Below are 19,029 nucleotides of genomic sequence, written 5' to 3'. Positions count from 1 at the left end.
CCCGTTCCTATATATAGAATTGTACCACCGAACTTGGAAGGACAGGACATATTGTGCCGAATCCGAGCCATGCCTGTAAGACCTCAAATCAAAAGTTTTTTCTTTAAAGTGCATACGCTGACACTCCCTGTGAAATCATGGTTGAAAAAAAAAATGATTTTTCGTGCCCTGGACGACGAACTGCAGATTCTGCAACACCCAAGAGACAGTCGAGCACCTGTTTCTTGATTGTACTGAGGCACTCTTCTTCTCAGTACGAAACTGGGAAGATATGTAAGATTAGATCCATACACTATGAGGTTTTTGCCTCTTGAACAGCCCGAAGAAATCAGAGATGACATATTATATGTAGTCTCAATGTTTTGCATATGGAAGGTCAGGGTATTGGACCGAAATGAAGAGCCACTTAAACCACCGATGTGCTTTTTAAAAGAAGATATTGATCAAATGTACACAATAGCACGGTACAGGCAATTGGTACCGGAGTGGTTACGTGTGTATGTGGCAAAATTACTCCCAAGTCAGGAGGCTTTTGGTGAAATGTTACGGGCGTGAAGCTCATGTGATATCACTGTAAATATGCCATAATCATGAATAAATGTGCAAGATCAGGAAAAAAAAAGCGTCGGTGGTATAGTGGCTAGCATAGCTGCCTTCCAAGCAGTTGACCCTGGTTGGATTCCCGGCCGACGCACGATTCACTCTCTTTTGTGTATTATTCTATATCTAGGAAATTAAATTGTGTGTGGATTAAGATGCCCGAAAGGAGAACGGGAAGTGTTTTTGCTCGACGGTTGCGTCGGTGGTATAGTGGCTAGCATAGCTGCCTGCCAAGCAGTTGACCCGGGTTCGATTCCCGGCCGACGCACGATCCACTCTCTATTGTGAATTATTCTATATCTATAAAATTGTGTGTGGATTAAGATGCCCGAAAGGAGAATGGGAAGTGTTTTTGCTCGATGGTGGCGTCGGTGGTATAAAGGTTGTGGAAATCATGAGCTCCGCAGGAGCAGCTAACCCTAACACGGCTAACACTAGCCGGGATTCTACAGCAAATTCGTCATCGGACAATTACAGACTGCTTCTGCCCACACTGCCCACAGGTAACGTGTCTTTCAACACTGTTTTTCTGCACGCGGACCCATCAGCGAGGCCATATCGGGCGGATGATTTTGCCGAAGGCGTCTTTTCGGTTATCGACAAAGAAGATGTGGACTAATTTGGCGCCTATCTGTATAATCATGTCTGGGCGCTGACGCTCCATTCAAGGCTGCCCAAGGAAAAACTAACAAGGATGAAACAGATCGCTGTGAAGAATAAAAAGTGCATTATACTGGATCCTAATCTAAAAGAAATCCAGTTGTCAATTCACTGGCTGCCGATGTATGTGTCGGATGCTGCTGTGATCAATGCGCTAAGTACATACGGCAAAGTTGGAAATATTGAAAGAGAACGCTGGAGATCCACTGCTTTCGCAGGCGCTGAAACCACGACGCGCAAGGTAGATATGGTGCTGCGGGACGGGGTGTCCGTTGAGGGCATTCCACATGTCATGAGGATCATGGGAGGCCAGGTCTTAATTGATATTCCCGGAAGGCCGCCATTATGTCTCAGGTGCAAGAGGATCGGCCACCTGCGGAAGGTTTGTAGGTCGCCATGGTGTAGAACATGCAGGAGCTTCGGCCACACAGAGGAGGACTGTGTCAGCACCTATGCATCGAAGACCAGAACACCTGCGGCAGATGTAGCGGCAATAGATCTCATGGACGTAGAAGAAAATGCTCAAGCGAGGACCGCCGAAGAAAAGCAAACTCCCAAGGCCGAGTCCAATGAAATGTTGAGCGGTTCGGACTCCCGTCCGGAGCGCAACTGTGAAGCGCCAGCAAAGCAAGATGAAATCATCGTGCCGTGGCTGGACAGACTCGCGTAGAGACAATTGTGGTTGAGGACAACGCAGGCGTTACGCCGGATAAAGAAATGGATTCAGCAGATCGTCGAAGTATAGCGGACCCTTCAAACGAGGACCCTGATCACAGCCAACAACACAGTGCTAGAGCACATGCATCAAGTGAGGACCTTTTGGGGGGTACAGTGTCCGACGCTCAAAGTGAGGTGAGCGTTGAGCAGGAAGATTTTACCATGGTAAGGGGCAAGTCACATGAGCATGACGAAATAAAGGACGGTCCATGGATCACGATGGAAGCAGGACAAGCCACTCTCAACGACGCCAGCAAAGCGTCCGACCAGGGTAGGACAGAGTTCAAGGGGAAGGACGTTGCAACCCACCTCAAGAGGTCCAGGTACACACCGGCCCCATTAATAACGCCCGAAGAAAGAAGGCAAAGACTACTTAAAGGGATAGTCGCATCCGGAAGCGAGTTCCGGAACTATTATGGTCATGTTCCCTGTCGTTCATATTGTACGCCGGCAAATTTTCTCCGCACAAATCCACTTGGTTGACTCAGAAACGATTTTTAAATGTTCGCGCTTCCGGCGCGCACGGCAATCCCCGCAAGGCGCCGACACTGGATGACGTCACCCGGATAAACCAACCATCAGGAGGCGCTCCTTCCCGCCGCAGATTCTGTGTGTGTCTGTGCGTGCGGCTGCCCCTTTTTCTTGTTGTCTTGTCGCGTTTGCTTTGAAGTACTTTGAACCATAGCGTGTGGCCTAGGATTTCACGCCGTTGACGTGCGATGTCACAGCCAGGAAACCGGTGCTACGTGCTCGGGTGCAGAAAGACTTATAACGCGAATCCCGAGCTTACATTTCACCGACCTCGCAATGGCGAAACGAAACGAAGGTGGGTGGCAGCGATCGCCAGCCACTACTGTGGTGTGGCCCAAGGATTGAATGTTTCACGCGTCTGTTCCTGTCATTTCGCCGACGACGCCTATTTTGATGAAGATGTATTGCAAGTTCGGCTTGGGCTACGGCAGAAACAGAAGCGGCTGAAGATTGACGCCGTGCCTACCACCCCTACCACATTCGATCAGGAACAAGGGCAGGAACCAGTAACGGAGGTAAGTGACAATTTTGCGTGGTCACAGCTATACGCTGCGATGAAAAATGTCAGTTGTCACAGTAAACATAATCGCGAACACCTGTCCTCGCCGCCGATTGTAACGTCACAGTCACACCGGCTACTAATGTACACAAATTATTACAATGATTGCAGCATCCTGACGCAATAGTACGCGTACTCTAGAGAAAAAAGATTGGTGTGTTGTTGCTGTGCTAATTGTTGCCAGTATTATGCAGGAGTAACGTAACACTCCCACATGACAGCATTATTCTAATCTTATTGCAGCTAGTGGATGTTTCTACAGTCCATAGTGTAAGCCTGATGGTAGCATTCAGGGATGTGAAAGCATCGCAATCTGTGTATGGCTACGTCCGAGACGCATCAGTATTCTACTGCAGCCTTGTTGCTAATTTCTGACTCTATTTCAGGCGGCAGCAAGCACGTCAACGGAATCAACTGGATTTGGTATGTTTTGTCAAGCCACGAAAATATTGCAATTCTTTTTGCACGTCCCACAAAATAATGGATATGTACGAGCCCTGAAAATTGTAGAGTTCTGTGAAAGGAATCTTGTGTGATGCAGCAGCCAGCGTTTATAACGTAATGTCGACAGGTAAATAACCGTGCCAATGAAATAGGGACCGCAAAGGGGAAGATTTATTTGCATAGTCATTTTTATATTTGTTATTGTACCTGCTAGGCCCTCAACGTATTCTTTTGAGTGTTAACACTCAAGGCCATATTTCAGATGTGGAGGTCATGGCTGAAGCAAGTGCTGGGGACCCACTTCACGGCGCATCTCACAAGGGGATTGTTATCCCCTGATTCCAGGAAGAGGAAAACAATGGACACAGACTTGCATAGCGTATTAGTACACCAGATATGGATCTGCCAACATGAACCCTCCTAACATCCCTGTGGCAGCGTACCTGTAACCGCCCAGACTTCACACCACATTAATGTAGAACCACAGCACAACATAATAAAATAGCTTAGGTTTATTTGCCTCCCATACATAATGGGAGGCAAATAAACCTATGCTATTTCGTTATTCCCACTCCGTCATACTCCAGTGTACAATAAATCGATACAATTATAGGGTCATTCTTATTCCCGTCACTACACCGCATTGAAAATCTGCACAGAATTCAAAATATTCCCACCTCGGCACTAGCTTAGTGCAGTACAGTCTGGATTTGATGCCAGAGCTAATACTGCCACGTGTAGTAGTTTTTGCTGTACAGACGGGTCGACAGTCTGTTGACTGCAACTGGAGATACAGAGTGACAAGACAAAACATCCCCCACACTGCAATGACGAAAAGATGAAGATTGCTGTAAGACGAAAATTTTGCTGACATAGGCACACTTGGTGTGAATGAGCCCTTGGTCATCCCCCTTGCCTCCCATCAGAGGTTTAGGAGGATACTATTGGTGTCTGGTGTACGGATAAACCTATCCGTACACCACACACCTATAGTATCCTCCAAAACCTCTGATGGGAGGCAAGGGGGATGACCAAGGGCTCATTTACACAAAGTGTGCCTACGTCAGCAAAATTTTTGTCTTGCGACTACATGTCTCCAGTTCCAGCCATCAGTATGCACCAGCTTGTCTCTCTTGTCAAGACACCCTTGCTTCGATGGTCGTAACGCTGATAGCCTCGATAGGACGTAGATTCGAACTCCCTCCTGATGGCTCGGACAACGCATCCAGGAACCTGTCGTCTGTTCCTTGGACCAAGGTATCCCCAGACCCATCTCGTGAATGACGAGTATGCCGTGAACCTCAAGCACCTGGAAAAGACAAATCCACATGACATTTCTTTTTGTTTAGCATTATATCTTGTGGGCATTTGCATACCTGCCAAATCTCCCACAGTGTTGGGAAAACAATGGCCAGAACAGAAGAACAGACACTATCCCAACCTTGGAGTTCAAAGCCTGTGCATTCCTTTCTTAGTTCCGGGGTCTCCCGCATTTTGAATGTGGAAGGTTGGCAGGTGTGCAACATAGTACAACAGAAAAATGGTCCGCCTCTTTCAGGATGAACCCGATTCCAACAGCTAACTCCCTCCCGGACCAGCTTCCCTCCAATTCCGGCAAAATCCAATTTCTCCCAAAATATATTACTCTTACATTCTTCAGTAACATGCTCCCCCCTCCCTTTATTGGCACCTCAAATGCTTCTGTTTTCAGACTTGTAAGACTATCCTTCAGAATTCCCACTGGATATCTGTCAATCAGAGTTTTGTGTTGCCAATCAGGCCATGGCTAACTGGCATAATTGAGAGCATATCGAGAGTGTTTCTTCACTTTTCCTAATGGAATTGTTGGACCAGGATTCTTGGTCGTTCCAAGGCTGTCGGCCACGCTTATGATTTATGGGGGACAAACTTGTGTAGGCCAAAAGGCTGCTGAGAATAGCCGCCCCTTTTGTATACAACCCCTGTCCACTTTACGTTCGACAATTTGCGTAACCAACAACACCCGACTAGCACCCGAGTTTACCCTTCCGAATCTTGATGGGAGGTCATTTAAACCGAAAAAAAATCATTACGGTCGTAACCACAGCAAACGGAAGAGCACTGCAGCAGGCTTACCTGTGGTCCTGGGGATTGAGTCGCCTAAAATGTTGATCATAGCGGCAGAATTGAGGCGCGTACACCACTAGAAGCTCCCTACGGAGGCAGATGTCCCTGAGTAATGGGTGTTGTGTCATGCACTGCACGGCGGCACTGTTGCACATTTCTACCACCCTGGCAACAGAATGGCAACACAGGCGCTCGTCGGGCTCCTGTGGGTCGCAGACTCCACACAGACACCTGCCGACAACAATTTCAACATTCTAAACTGCTTCGCACATCCGACGGCAACCATGCAAAGAGATACGTCACCTGAAAATGTCATCCCGCGGGTTAGCCGCAGCCACATCTCGTGCCTGGTCGGCGGGTTCCAGAGACATTGGGTCCGTAGAGTATGGGTCATCATCCAGCATTAACTCGTCGCCGCTACCGCTTACATGTTCGTCAGAATCTCCCCCAGACAGAGAAACATCACTCTCGCTTTCAGACTCCATGTTTGCTACCTTCGCCCTTGGCTTCGCGATCGCCAAACAGGCGCGCGGCTCGCATTTACCCAGGGCGCGCGCTGATTGGCTTTATCCGGGTGACGTTTGCTCCCACTTTTAGAGAGCGAGGGCGCAAGGATTCCGGTTTCCTTTTCATCGGATTGCGCGAAAAGTACGCCGCGGATCGAAATGGTATTTTCGGGCCCATTTCAGTGCTCGGCAAGGAATTAGAATTCGCATTAGTTTCGAAATTGACCTCGGAGAATGCGACTGTCCCTTTAAGGAAAAGAAGTAAGCTTCCGTTTTTAATTGTGCGTCATGGAAAGCAACTTAAAAGTAGCCACCATCAACGTCAACAGCCTAATTCGTAATGAAAGGAAAACGTGGCTGAGAAACATTATTTTCGAGCAAAATCTGGATATTGGTTGTATTCAAGAGACGAAAATATCGTCCCAGGAGCATGAGTTTGAACTTGTAGAGTCCTTCAAGCCATGGTTTATTGTACGACACGCGTCCGCGATAAACGACAGTGCAGGAACGGCGATATTGATAAGAAAAGGAAGGAAGATTACCGTTGTCGATTGTGATTTGGAGCAAAATGGACGGGTGGCGTGCGTGGACGACATCTGGAACAACGAGATAATAAGGATCGTCAGTGTCTATGCCCCGAATGAAGATTCGGAAAGGAAGCTTTTTTTTTTAATCCAACGTTCGGCATTTCGTCACTACGGATAGCCACGTCATTTTAGTTGGGGATTTCAACTGTATATGCCGCAGGGAAGACGGCACATACAAAACTCATAAGTCTGATAGCAGTGTGAGTGAGTTAAAACGACTGCTACAAGAAAATGATTTGGTAGATGTGACCACGGGAAAAGAGCATACCACAGCTAAGTACACACATTGGCAAGGAAAATCTCATGCCAGGTTGGATAGAATTTACATCTCTGGCGGAATTCATCTAGAAGAAATCACGTACAAAGTGGTGCCTGTGGCTTTTAGTTATCACGCCCTCGTCCCTGCGGAACTGATGAGGAAAGCCACACGTCACACTCAGCAGCGGAACACACCTTGGAAAATGAATGAGAGCCTCCTCAAAGAAGATGCCTTCGTGGAGGAAATAAAGAGGTTAATCGATGCTCTGAAGAGGGAGGGAGCGAGCGCACCGGCTTGGGAATCCTTCAAACAGAAAGTTCGTGCCTACGCTGTGGAATACGCAGAAAGAGGAAGAAAGAAATGACAGCTCTGATGAAAAGCTTGTGCAGGTTAGTGAAGCAAGAAGAATCCAACCCAGGTCACTTCACGGAAGACATTAAAGCAATAAAAAAAGAAATGACTGATCGTATGCGGAGACAACATGTGGGAGCGCAGATACGCAGCCGCCTGCAGATCATTGAACGTGATGAGATTCCGTCCAAAGTCTTCCTATCACGTGAGAGAGAAAGAACAAGAAAGAACGAGATTTTGAAGATCATGTCGGGCGGCGAGCAACACGAGGGATCGGAAATTGTCCAAGATATTCTTGACAACCATTATAAAGACTTCTTCGGAGAGCAGGGCGGAATACATAGAAAGGACAACGTGGACATCTTTAAAGGTACCCCGAAGCTGACAGAAGAAGACAGGGAAAAGGTCGGCGGAAAGATAACCCAAAAAGAAATAAGGCATGCGATAAAGACGCTGCGGTGGAACAAAGCGCCGGGACCGGACGGCATAGGCTCGGCCTTTTATAAAAAGTTCAACGACGAACTATGTCCCATTCTCGAAGAAGTATTTGAAGACATTAGAAGGCGGGGTCTAATGCCTCCGTCGTTGCGGACAAGCTACACAGTGCTTATCCCGAAAAAAACGACGAAAGAGGGCGCCCCAACGGTGCTGGATTTTCGTCCGATTAGCCTTCTCTGCTCGGGCTACAAAATACTAGCTAAAGTCCTCACGAGACGTCTGGATCAGCTGTTGTGCAAAGTCATTGGCAGGCACCAAGCATACGGTGTCAAAGGGAGAAGCATCGGGGACAACTTACACATCATGAGGGCGGCATGTGAAGAAGCTCGAGCGACGGGAAATAAACTCGCTGTCGTCCAAGTAGATCTTAGACAGGCATCCGACCGGGTGAGCCATTGTTTCTTGTTCGACCTTCTCAAGTGGATTAATATCGGAGAGGAACTGCACAACTGGTTACAGATATGCTACGCAGGCATTACGTCCCAGCTACTCATTAAGGGTAACGTTGGAGCCAAGTTCGACGTTAGGAGGTCTGTGCGGCAAGGGTGTCCCGTATCTCCCACGCTTTTTGCACAATATCTGGAGCCATTATGCCGCCATATTATAGAAGACGAGACAATCCAGGGTACAAAAGTAGCCCAGGAGGAAATAAAACTTCTGGCTTTTGCCGACGATGTAGCCATCATCTGCACGGAGGTGGTTTAGTGGCTAGCATAGCTGCCTTCCAAGCAGTTGTCCTGGGTTTGATTCCCGGCCGACGCACGATCCACTCTCGTTTGTGCATTATTCTATATCTAGTAAATTATATTCTGTGTGGATTAAGATGCCCGAAAGGAGAACGGGAAGTGTTTTTGCTCGTCGGTCGTGTCGGTTTGTATAGTGGCTAGCATAGCTGCCTTCCAAGCAGTTGACCCGGGTTCGATTCCCAGCCGACGCACGGTTCACTTCTTTCATGTATACTTCGCTATCTAGGAAATTAAATTCTGTGTGGATTAAGATGCCCGAAAGGAGAACGGGAAGTGTTTTTGCTCGACGGTCGCGTCGGTGGTATAGTGGCTAGCATTCTACTTCCGGCTGTTGTGCCAGCAGGACGTAGGAAGGATGAGGTCCGAGCGAGCGTTGCTTACGGCTAACCCTAGCTGGGATATCACCGTCGATTCTGCAGGAAAGGCTTCGACCGAGAACTACAGAATGTTACTTCCTACATTGCCCACGGGTAACATATCCTTGAACACCATCTTCTTGCATGCGGACCCAAGTGGCAGGCCTTATCGCGCAGACGATTTTGCGGATGGAGTGTTGGGAATTATTGATAAAGAAGACGTGGCCCAGTTCGGAGCATATATCTACAATCATGTCTGGGCATTGACATTGCATTCAAGATTGCCAAAAGAAAAGCTGGTCACAAAGGGCGAAATTGTCGTGAAGAACAAGAAATGTGTAATCTTGGACCCGAACAAAAAGGAGGTCGACATATGGCTGCACTGGCTTCCCATGCATGTGCCGAACGACGCCGTGGTTAATGTTTTCAACACCTTCGGTAAAACTGACCAGATTGAGAGAGAGAAATGGAGGTCAACTGCCTTCTCGGGAGCAGAGACAACGACACGCAGGCTCAAGTTAGTGTTGCACAATGGAATCTCAGTTGAAGCGATTCCGCATATGACAAAAATCATGGGCTGTCAAGTTCTGATAGATATCCCTGGCAGACCGCCACTATGCCTGCGGTGCAAAAGAGTCGGCCATCTCAGGAGGCAATGCAAGGCGCCGTGGTGTAAATCCTGCAAGAGATTCGGTCACGAGCAAGAGGACTGCGTCAGTACGTATGCATCCAAGACGAGAGCCCAAGGCGTGGACGCTGGGGCAGGGGATATGATGGACGTGGATGATTGTACTCAAGCAGGAGAAACGTCGGGGGACAGCAATGGAACGCGGCACCAACTGCCTCTTCAGCAAAACAGTTTTTCTGCTCACAAAGAAGATGAAGACAATGCCATGCCAGGTGGAATGAATGACGCAGACGGCCCAACGGAGTACGTGCAGCCGAGGGAAGGGGCAGAGAGCAAAGGTAGCCTTTCGGCAGTACAGGAGAAAACAGAACCAAAAGACAGGGAGGACCCCGAAATTGGGCGAGGAAAAACGACGGATAGGGAGGTCCCCTCGCAGGCCATCAACTTAGAGTCACAAGAGTATAGAGAAGCCGGCCATGCGCAAGCAGTTGCAGACACCGGAACTGAAGAGCCCCCAGAGAGCGGGAGACCAGACCGAAAATGGAAAGACACGGTTAGCAACTGGAAGAAATCGAGGTATTCACCAGCACCCCTCGTCACTCCGGAAGAAAGAAGACGGCTCCAAAAAGACCAGAAGAAGAAAACATGAAAAGGAAAAACACGCTGAGAATAGCTACCATTAATGCTAACAGCCTACTTCGGAAGGAAAGAAAGGACAGCTTCATCAGCTTAGTGCTCAGCGAGAGATTTGACATTGTTTGTGTTCAAGAAACAAAAATATCATCAAGGGAGCAAGAAATCGAAATGGTCAAAGCCTTCCAAAAGTGGTTCTTTACCTTTCACGCTACTGGTGTCAGCGGGAGTGCGGGTACCGCCCTAATGGTGAGCTAGAGCAAAATGGGAGGGTCGTCAGTGTAGACTGTTTGTGGGGCGGAGAAATTGTGCGGCTAATAAGTGTGTACGCTCCAAACGAAACTGCGGAACGCAGGGCCTTCTTCGAAACTACTGTGGACCACTTCTTGGACACAGACAGCAAAGTAATAATTGCGGGGGATTTCAACTGCGTCACTCGGAAAGAAGATAGCAAATATAAAAGAGAGAAGAAGGACTGCAGTGCGACGGAGCTTAAAAAGCTACTGCGTAATCAGGACTTGCACGACGTAGCTATCGGGAACGACACAGCGCTGAAGTTCACGCACTGGCAGGGCATGTCACATGCTAGATTGGACAGAATCTATATACCCGGAGAGTGGGCGTCGCGCCAAGCGGGCTACAATGTCATGCCGGTAGCTTTCACGGACCATGCTTGTGTGAGTGTCCTGTTGAGTTTTGATAATCAAGGGCCGAACCAGTCCCGCAACACAACATGGAAGCTGAATGAGAACGTCCTTGAAGACGACAAGTTTACAGGTGAGATAAAGAGTATGATAGGCGCATTGCATCAGCGCGGGGCAAACGCCCTAGCGTGGGAATTTTTCAAGAAAGAAGTGCGAGCGAAGGCTATTGAATACAGTCAAAGACGAGCAGAAGAGAAAAGGCAGGAAATGAAGGCCTTAATGAAAAGTCTGCTCATCATTGTAAAAGAGGAGGAGAAAAGTCCTGGGACATTCACAGAGGACATTAAACAAATCAAAAATATGATAACAGAGAGGCTACGGGAAAAGCTTGCCGGCGCACAGGTGCGTAGCCGAATACAAACTGTAGAACGGGACGAAGTGCCGACCAAGGTGTTCTTGGCACACGAAAGGGAGAAAGTAAAAAAGAACGAGGTCACGACACTAATGTATAATGGCATTGTAGTGGAAGGAGCAGAAGCTGTTGAGGAAGCGTTTCACGAACACTACAGAAGGCTGTTTAACTCTACGCAAGACGGGCCACTAAAGCCCACTGCCCTCTTTCGGAACGTTCCGACACTAACAGACGAAGACCATTCCTCGGGCGAAGGGAAGATAACAAAAAAGGAAATTCGCAGCGTAATCCGAAAGCTGTCCAAGAACAAAGCGCCCGGCCCAGACGGCCTCGGGTCAGCCTTCTATAAGAAATTTGAAGAGGAGTTGAGTGCTGTGCTGGAGGTAGTTTTTGAAGACATCAAAACTCGTCAGCTAATGACCCCTACCATGAGGAAAAGTCATACTATCCTGATACCGAAGAGGGGGAGCTCGGAAGAAGTGCCCTCTACGTCGGACTTTCGTCCCATTTCATTGTTATGCACTGACTACAAGATACTCTCAAAGGTTCTAGCGCGGCGATTGGACAGCGTTCTGTGGAAAGTAATAGGAGCGCACCAAACCTACGGAATAAAGAAGAGGTCCATCGCCACCAACCTACATGTGATGCGCACTATTGTCGAGGCAGCAAAATCGGCGGGCGCTAGGACAGCAGTGTTTCAGGCCGATCTTAAACAAGCCTTCGACAGGGTGCGTCAACAGTTCCTATTTCAGCTTCTGAGCCACGTCAACATAGGGCAAGACCTGAAAGCGTGGATTACTATCTGTTATCGGGACATCACCGCTCAGCTACTTATCAACGGAAGGACAGGCTTTCGCTTCCCCATAAGGGACTCAGTGCGGCAAGGTTGCCTCATGTCTCCGACGCTCTTCGCTCTTTACCTGGAGCCGCTATGCCGCGCGATTGTAAACAATCAAGAGATCAAGGGTCTCACACTAGCCAAGGAAGAAGTGAAAGTGCTCGCCTTCGCCCACGACCTTGCAATTATCTGCAACGACCAGGAGCAGGTCTCGGCCGCTCTAGAAACATTTCATGACTTCTGCGAGTCATCAGGGGCTTTGCTAAACCTGAAGAAGTCGAAGGGTACCTGGCTAGGCGACTGGGACACGCAGCCTCACATCTACATGGGGATCCAGTGCAGTCAAGTGATAGGGAGGTACCTTGGGGTTTTTCTGGATGATACCTCAGCGGCGGGAGAAAAATGGCAGCTAAAGTTGCAGTCAGTTAACGGGAGGTTGCAACCGTACAAAGGAAGATACCTTTCAATTCTTCACCGCAGCTTCATCTGCAACACAGTCCTATATCCGTCCATCCTCTATTCGGTCCAAGTCAACCCCATCGACTCCGGGACTATGCAACGTTTCCGTAGAATCTGTGCCACTTTTCTGTGGGATTCAAAGTTCGAAAAGATGCGCCGTACGAACATTTTTTGGCCGCTGCAGGCGGGTGGTCTAAATGTCGTAAACCTCGGTATCAAGGTACAAGTACAGCGCTTTTTCTACTTTAGGGACATCAAAGCGCCGGTACTGCGAGAGGCGCTGCAAATTCTCGGAGCGAGGTCACTGTGCAAGTGGGTGATAAGTACTGCAGTTCCTTCCCTGGGATCACCCGAGTCTCAATTCTACAAAGAAGTGGCCAACAGCATCAGGTTCTTTCTTGAAAGGTACTCGTGGGAGCACCTAACAGTGGTGAAAAAGAAGACACTTTACTGGGATACGGTGATGAGCGTGTTTCCCCCTCCGCTCTACCGGCAAAGTTTCGCCGCATCCGACGGACAAGACGTGTTGAAACGGGTCGCAAAGCTTCCGATGCCGACGGGCACGAAATATTTCTTCGTGAGATTCCACACCGAAGTGCTCCCCGTGAAGAAATGGATGAAAGCCAAAGGCTTCTTTGTGCCATTAGAAGGAAATTGCCACATATGTAGGACAGCGGAAACCCTGAGGCACGTTTTCTACGAGTGCAGAAATGCAGTGCTCTTCTGGTCGGACCTCCGAGCTTCGCTGCTACTTGGCGATGACATTTCGTATGAAAGCCTAAAATTCCTAAAGTTTGTGAACAAGCAGCACGAAGAGTTCATGAGCGTGGTGACTGCTACAGCTCTACAGGCCCTTTGGAAAGCAAGGACGGCCAGAGTGGAATGCGATGCGAAAGCAAAACCACCAGTTACCTATATGAAGGAAAAGCTGATGTGGACGATATCACTGATCGGAACAAAAAAGCTCCGTGAAGAAGAGAAATGGAAAGAACTTGCATCCGTAATCATGGCTCTGGAACCAAAACATTTCGGCCGTCACCCGAAACTGCGAGGTAATCAGGGTCTTTCAAACAGCTGCCGCTCATGAAGAGATGGGAAGACAGGGCGACGACTAGTACTTAGGTTTTAGCAGGCAGTGCACTAGTCGTGCACAGCACTTTTATACTTCTTCCAATCCTTGCCTTCATGCCAATAAAGGTTTTACCTATAAAAAAGGTGGTATAGTGGCTAGCATAGCTGCCTTCCAAGCAGTTGTCCTGGGTTCGATTCCCGGCCGACGCACGATCCACTCTCTTTTGTGTATTATTCTATATCTAGGAAATTAAATTGTGTGTTGATTAAGATGCCCGAAAGGAGAACGGGAAGTGTTTTTGCTCGACGGTCGCGTCGGTGGTATAGTGGCTAGCATAGCTGCCTTCCAAGCCGTTATCCTGGGATCGATTCCCGGCCGACGCACGATCCACTCTCTTTTGTGTATTATTCTATATCTAGGAAATTAAATTGTGTGTGGATTAAGATGCCCGAAAGGAGAAGGGGAAGTGTTTTCGCTCGACGGTCGCGACGGTCGCGTTTTTTTGCGAGCTCGTGCGAGTCGGCCGGACGCAAGAAATATGTGCTCTGATCGAGCGGCTTCTAAGGCTAGGCCTAGCCGGGATGATGGATATAAATTTGTTCTGCCAACGATTCCTTCAGGTACTATTGCCTTGAATACAGTTTTCCTACACGCGGACCCCACTGGGCGACCGTACAACATTGGTCATTTTAGTGATGCACTCAAGGACAAAGTGAACCGGAGTCAGGTTACATCAGTTGGTCCCTTCGTATACAACCATCTGTGGGCCCTGACGTTCGATAATGTGGCTGCGAGGGACCAGTTGCTAAACCTTGGGGAAGTGACAGTAAAAGGGAAACGCTACGTCATTCTGGACCCCCACAAAAAAGAGCTTCAAATCAAGCTACATTGGCTTCCGCAGCATGTACGTGACGAAGCTGTTGAGGCTGCTTTAGACCGTTTTGGTGTTGTGAAGAATATCACTCGAGAACGGTGGAGAGATTCTTTCTTTGAGGGCGCTGAGACGACCACTCGACAGATGTTTATCACTTTGAAGCGTGGTGTAACGGCAGATAACTTGCCGCATCAGATGTTTATCTCCGGATGTCAGGTTCTAGTTGCCGTCCCATGTAGGCCACCCCTGTGCCTGCGGTGCAAAGCGGTGGGCCATATTCGGAAGCAGTGCCACACCCCGTGGTGCAAGGTTTGTCGTCGCTTTGGCCATGCGGATGATGAATGTGTCGTGACCTATGCGTCTCAGGTTCGTCAACACACCAGCCACGGCGATCAGATGGACATAGAACTTGATGACGATGCCGACAGCAATCCGTCGCCTTGTGTACCCAGTGCTCCGCTTCAACCCGCTGCTCTGCCTCAGCCGACGTCGTCGGACCCCCTCTCAGTGAGTCAGCCTCAGAAGTCGGTGGAAAATGGACGTCCGTCCTCGTCGGAACCACATCCAGTACCAGGAGATGGTCCTTCACAAGTCCCTGTCGTGGAAGGTGGAAATTGCAACAACTGGGCCGAGACCCGCGTAGAAGACGAGGATAACGATCACTGGGTAACCCCGAGAAGGAAGAAGGGTAGAAGATCACCTCCGGCGACAATGCCTGTCAAGATTGTCGAAGTGGGGCACACTGCCCTCGACGACGTCGGCTTTCAGTGGGAATAGTGCTGTTTGCTGTGCTGACATGTTGTCACATTGTGCTGTTGTGTGTTGTTGCATTGTACGTTTCCCTTGTTTTAAGACACAGTTCTTGTGACTGTGCAGTTTGACTTCTTCAAGCGCGGTAAGTCTACTGCTACGAACTCACTCCTCTTGTTTGCCCGTCCTGCATGTACACTTCCCCACTCTCCTAATGACGCCTCCACAACTTACATTTGCCACGCTTAACGTCAGGGGTTTGAATACCAAGAAGCGACAGTATGAACTCAAAAGACTCCTTGACAGCTTCCCACATGTCGATTTTTTCGCACTCCAAGAAACAAAAGTAGCTTCTCCGGAAAACACTGAGCAGATGTTATCCCAGTATTTTCTCGATGAGTTCGACGTTGTTGTTAGTGAGGCTGTGGGCTACTCAGCAGGTATTCTCCTTCTCGTGCGAAAACGCCTAGGCTACACTCATGTTTATCACGCGGTAGACAACGACGGTAGGGCTGTGATGCTTGATATCCTTATTGACAGAACGCCTTGGAAGATTCTAGTTGTCTATGCTCCCAATGATGCAATCTCGAGATGTGCGTACTTCGAATCCTTAACGCAATATTTGCAAGCCCGTGGCAACCCGGTCGTTTTAGGGGACTTTAACTGCGTGCTGTCAACTAGTGACCGGAGCGTTGCCCCCCAAGCGAAGGACCGCAGTGCCGAGTGTCTGCAGCGAATAGCATGTGATTATGGTTTAAGAGATGCCTGCGAATACAGCACACAGCCAGTTATAAGATACACTCACTTTCAAGGTACCTCGCACGCACGATTGGATCGTATTTATCTTTCTGTCGCTCAGTGGAATACGGTGTGTGAGTACGAAGTGCACCCTGTTTATTTTACTGATCACTGCCTCGTGAAGGTAGCTATTGGGTGTCGCCCTTCTAGGCTGGGCAGCCCCAGGTCATGGAAGTTGTGGAAGATGAACGTTAGGTTGCTCCAAGATCCAGTTTTTGATGAGCGTGTGGTGGCCAATCTTTCACGGCTTCAACATGACCCGCGAAACTGGGCTGTTAAATGGGAAACATTCGAACAAGATGTGAGAGCCTTTGCAATAGAGAGAAGTAACGTGCTAGCCTACCTAGAAATGTATGAAGAGAACATGTTAAAGGACGCACAACAAGAACTCACAAGACTGGAAGCAGATAACCCTGGAACGTTCTTGGAAGATTTAAATGAGATTCGTCTCCGTCTTGAACTTTTCAACAACAATCGGTATGAAGGCGCGAGGGTACGATCGAGAACGAAGAGGTTTTTGCCGGATATGACCGCGTCTAAAAGTCATGCTGCAGGAGAGCGTAAGCACACCGGCTCTCGACTCATCACGCGGTTGGTGGACCAATGACTTGTTGTCACAGACCTTCAACGTATGAAACAAATATTTGTTGACTACTATGAGAACCTGTTTGGGAGGCCAACTGCCACGGTGGACGGCGATTTGATCCAGTCGTTTCTCTCTCATATGCCCAAGTTAAAAGAGCAAGAGAAAGATGTCCTGGACGCTGAAATTACAGAGGCGGAAATGCATTCTGCAATACAGAGTTTGAATTTTAACCGTTCTCCTGGACCTGATGGCTTGGGAGCTGAGTTCTACAAGCGGTACGTGGACCTGCTGGTGCCCATTCTACAATGCGTCTACGCGGAAGCTGAGACTAACAGGATCTTCTCGCACAGCTTTCGACGGTCCCATACTGTGCTCATACCCAAAAAAGTGGCGGAGACACGGTTACCCAAGGTGACCGATTATCGGCCTATCACACTCTGTAATGTGGACTATAAGGTGTATGCCAAACTACTTGCTGCGAGGCTCCAGCTCGTAGTGACACAACTTGTTGGCGATCATCAAACATGCGCAATCAGGAACAGGACCATACAAACAAACATCCATGTTGTCCGCTCAGTTCTAGACTGCTGTCGACTTGAAGGAAGTCATGTAGCCATGCTGCAAGTGGACCTCTCTAAGGCTTTTGATCGGCTTTGTGTCACGATTATTTGTTTTCGCTCTTGCATTACGTCAACATGGGAGACAAGTTCGTAAGCCGAATCAAGTTGTGCTATGAACAGGTTGCAACGAGCCTGGTAATTAACGGCACTCTTACCGCGCCAGTGCCCCTTCGAGCTTCAGTACGACAAGGCTGTCCCATGTCGTCCCTACTATTTGATCTATACCTTGAGCCGTTATGCCAGCGTATCATCTCTCGTGATCACATACGTGGTTTCGAGCTTCGCGATGCTGTGGTGAAGGTCGTGGCGTACGCGGATGACCTTGCGTTTCTCGTGACAGACAAGCCAAGTGTCGTCAAAGTTATTCACGAACTTCATGTGTTTGGTCAAGTCTCTGGGGCACGTCTAAACAAGGACAAATCTCTGGGGATATGGTGCGGTCAATGGGGAACAACCCCGGAATTCTTTTGCGGCGTTCAGTGGCAAACCCGTGGTCCTTGCTACCTTGTGGTCCCATTAGACAAAAGTTGTAACACGACCTCCTTGTGGTCGGAGCGATTACAAAACATTAGGACACATGCTTCGACCTGGAAAAAACAAGATCTCTCAATGTTTCAACGAGCTTCTGTGTGCAATGGTTTTCTGGCCGATAAGCTGATTTACCTCTTGGAAGTGCTGCAATGCTCCCGCAAAATTATACATCGTTGTCATCGCATCTTTGCCACCACAATATGGTGTTCAACGTTCGAAAGGATGCGAAGACAAAACCTGTTCAAGAAAGTCAAGGACGGCGGACTAGGCTTACAGCATCTCTACATCAAGCAACTCGTCATGAGACTGTTTTTTTATAGGCAGAGTTCACACCCGATTCTGGAAACCATCAAGCGGGCCCTTGCGTACAACTACATTCCCGATATATATGTTGGGTTTCACGAAGAAAGTGCACGCTTAAGCGGTTTCTACAAAGAGGTTGTCGAGAGCCTAAACTTCTTGAAGGCTAGATTCAGCTTAGAGTACCTCTTTTCTGTCGCCAAGAAAACGTTGGTAGCTCATGTTCTCGATGTACTCTTTCCTGTGCCCATCTACCGTCAAATCCCTTCCGGATGGCACGGCACGGATGTATTGTGCAGAGTCAGGAAGATGCCGGTTAAGCCCAACATGATGTCATTTTTCTTTAAATTACACACGTCCACACTGCCCGTGAAAGCTTGGCTTCAACAGAAGGGATTCTATGTTCCGTGGCCCGTGAATTGCAGATTTTGCAATACGGCCGAGACTGTCGATCACCTTTTTCTGGACTGCACAGAAGCTTTATTCTTTTGGGATGACTTACAGTTCAAAGTCCTTAAGCGCCGTCTTTCGCTTAATCCTCACACTATCCGCTTCCTCCCATTACGCCCCGGTGAAAATGTGAGATACGATATCGTTCTTCTTCCTGCCATGTACTGTTTGTGGAAGCTTCGTATGGCCGATAGGAACGAAGAGCACTTGTGTCCTCCTATGAAATATTTCAAAGCCGAACTACTGCAGGTAAAGTTAGCTTGTACTCAGCTCTTAGAAGTGCCTGAGTGGTTAGATACAGTCTGCGAAAGGCTGAATGTTTTGTAGAAGTTGTGTTATTAACGTGTCCGGTATAGAGGAGAAACACCGTATTCTCTCTCTGTGATTGTGTCGTATTGTGTATGGTATTGTGAGTTATTGAGTCGTACGTGACTCAGAGTAGTAAGCTCTGAAAAATAAAGGTGAAAAAAAAAAGCGTCGGTGGTATAGTCTCTACTTCCGGTTTTCAGCGAGA

At 48.5% G+C, this 19,029-nt stretch overlaps 1 non-coding gene across 1 annotated transcript; it reads left to right on the top strand.

The window, feature by feature from the left end:
* The first annotated feature begins 796 nt into the window (after positions 1 to 796).
* Positions 797 to 868, top strand: Trnag-gcc (transfer RNA glycine (anticodon GCC)). Its single transcript has one exon. It is a non-coding gene; the product is annotated as a tRNA-Gly (tRNA).
* Positions 869 to 19,029: the final 18,161 nt, after the last annotated feature.

Source organism: Ornithodoros turicata, unplaced genomic scaffold (genome assembly GCF_037126465.1).
Source record: "Ornithodoros turicata isolate Travis unplaced genomic scaffold, ASM3712646v1 Chromosome11, whole genome shotgun sequence".
NCBI lineage: Eukaryota > Metazoa > Arthropoda > Arachnida > Ixodida > Argasidae > Ornithodoros > Ornithodoros turicata.
This window is presented reverse-complemented; position numbering and strand designations above follow the sequence as displayed.